Source organism: Sus scrofa, chromosome X (assembly GCF_000003025.6).
Source record: "Sus scrofa isolate TJ Tabasco breed Duroc chromosome X, Sscrofa11.1, whole genome shotgun sequence".
Lineage (NCBI taxonomy): Eukaryota > Metazoa > Chordata > Mammalia > Artiodactyla > Suidae > Sus > Sus scrofa.
Window position 1 is genome coordinate 10,193,674 of NC_010461.5, and position 2,253 is coordinate 10,195,926.

The 2,253-nt window shown below is 50.2% G+C and overlaps 1 pseudogene; it reads left to right on the forward strand.

Moving 5' to 3' along the window:
- Positions 301 to 1,768, forward strand: LOC100737464 (annotated as a pseudogene).

The window sequence follows — 2,253 nt, forward strand, 5'->3', positions numbered from 1 at the left end:
GTTCCTGGACTGGCACTAGGGTAGCTGTGCACTCTGTCACTTACAGTAAGATCCTGTTGTATCAAGGAGCAGTTGCTGACACAGTCAGTAAGTGGGCAGTGAAGGGATAAAGGAATTAATCTTGAATAGTATCATTTACTCATCAGTACTTATGGAGCATGTGGGACAGGCCACGTTCCGTGTTAAGTGCTGGGAATACAGAAGTGAACATGCTGGATGAAGTCCCTGCCTGAGGGCCAGTCTCCTCAACCAGGGCACAGGGTACCTATGTCCTTGCTCAGAACTGTGTCTACATTGACCATGGTCACCTTCATGGTCAATACCAAAGCCAAGGTGTCCATGGTTCACGTGGGCCCCAGAAGTCTCCCCCAGGCAAAGTCAGGGAGCCTATGAAGGAGGCCATGGATGCAGGCTCTCAGCCACATGAACTGTGCCTGTGTCTGTCAGAAAAAGATGGAGCCGGGGGAAGCCATCCAAGAGAAGGTCATGAAGCGGGAGGACTTCGTCATCATTAAGATGGGTCAACCTACGACCCATCTTCTTGGAGGGAACCTAGTGAAAGAAACCTGTCAAAAGACCCTCAAGGATCTGAAACTGGATCATCTGGGCATCTATCTTAAAAAGTGGTATAACACGGAGTTCCCGTCATGGCGCAGTGGTGAATGAATCCGACTAGGAACCATGAGGTTGCGGGTTCGGTCCCTGCCCTTGCTCAGTGGGTTAACGATCCGGCATTGCCGTGAGCTGTGGTGTAGGTCGCAGACGCGGCTCGGATCCCGCGTTGCTGTGGCTCTGGCGTAGGCCGGTGGCTACAGCTCCGATTCAACCCCTAGCCTGGGAACCTCCATATGCCGCGGGAGCGGCCCAAGAAATAGCAAAAAGACCAAAAAAAAAAAAAAAAAAAAACTGGTATAACACCCTGGGGAGGAATTTTCCCCAAACACAGTTCAGGCCATGTCCTCGCCAGTAAAGTAATATTCTTGGATGGGGGCGGGGCAGGCGGAGGTGGCGAAAGCCATTGGAATCTCCACCCTCAGCCACTTGCAGGTCAGAAGGCTCTTGAATAAACTGGACTGAAATACAGACCAGTGACTAACCAGATTGTCACCTGTACCTCATACAGGAGAAATGGATCTGGTACTGCCACTCCAGGTGCGTAAGTGTCCCACCCAACAGCCCTCTGGGCTCTCTGGACACACCTTGGACCAACCCAGCGGACCCTTCCCTACTGGAGGATCCCAGGATTGAGGAGACTGCTGCCAAGCACAAAAAATTACAGCCCAGGTTCTGATCCGTTTCCGTATCCAGAGGAATGTGGTTGTAATCCCTCGGTCTGTGCCACCAGGACGCATTGTTGAGAACTTGCAGGCCTTGACTTTTAAATTGAATGACGAAGAGATGGTGAGCGTACTGAGCCTTAACTTCAACTGGAGGCCCTGCCCCATGAACCCTATGTCTCATTTGGAAGACTGGCCCTTTAATGCAGAAGATCAGCTCTGAATCTCCTGCTAAGATTGCCCGGCAGATGGTCTCTCTTCACTTCCTTCACGTGTAACACTCTCCACCAAAGTCCTAATCTAGCCAAACTGATCTCAGATCGCTCTGAGCCTGGCCCTGCTGTAGGCCAGAATCTAGGCAGTACTGTATCCACTTTGTTCAACTGGGAGCAGATGAGCACGAGGAGGAGATAGGATTCAGACAAGCAAATGACATTGTGGTTTTCACTTATTTGATATCATCACTAGGGAACTCTGCTAACCCTAAGAAAGCAAAGATTAAAAGAATAATAGTGGGTGGGGCGGAATTCCCATTGTGACTCAGTGCTAATGAATCCGACTAGTACCCATGAGGATGCAGGTTCAATCCCGGGCCTCTCTCAGTGGGTTAAGGATCCAGGGACCCTTTGCCTCAGAACTTCTATATGCCGGAGTTGCAGCCCTAAAAAGCCAGAATTAGAAGAAGAAGATAGTATTTGTGGAGAGTGCATGGGCTGGCTCCCAGTCTAAATCCTTTACCTGAATTAACTAGCTGCATCTTCATTCCTCATCCTTATCCTTAATCCTCGTTCCACCCTAAGAGGTAGAAATTTTGGCTAACTCTATGGATGAGGAGTTGAGACCCAGAGGTGAAGTGACTTGTCCAAGGTCTGTCTCCCTGAGAAAAAAATGGCAGAGCCAGGGTTCTGCGAACGGCAGCTTGGCACTTGCCATCTGCCTCTACAAGGATTGACTCATGAGCCGCTGCAGCTGCCAA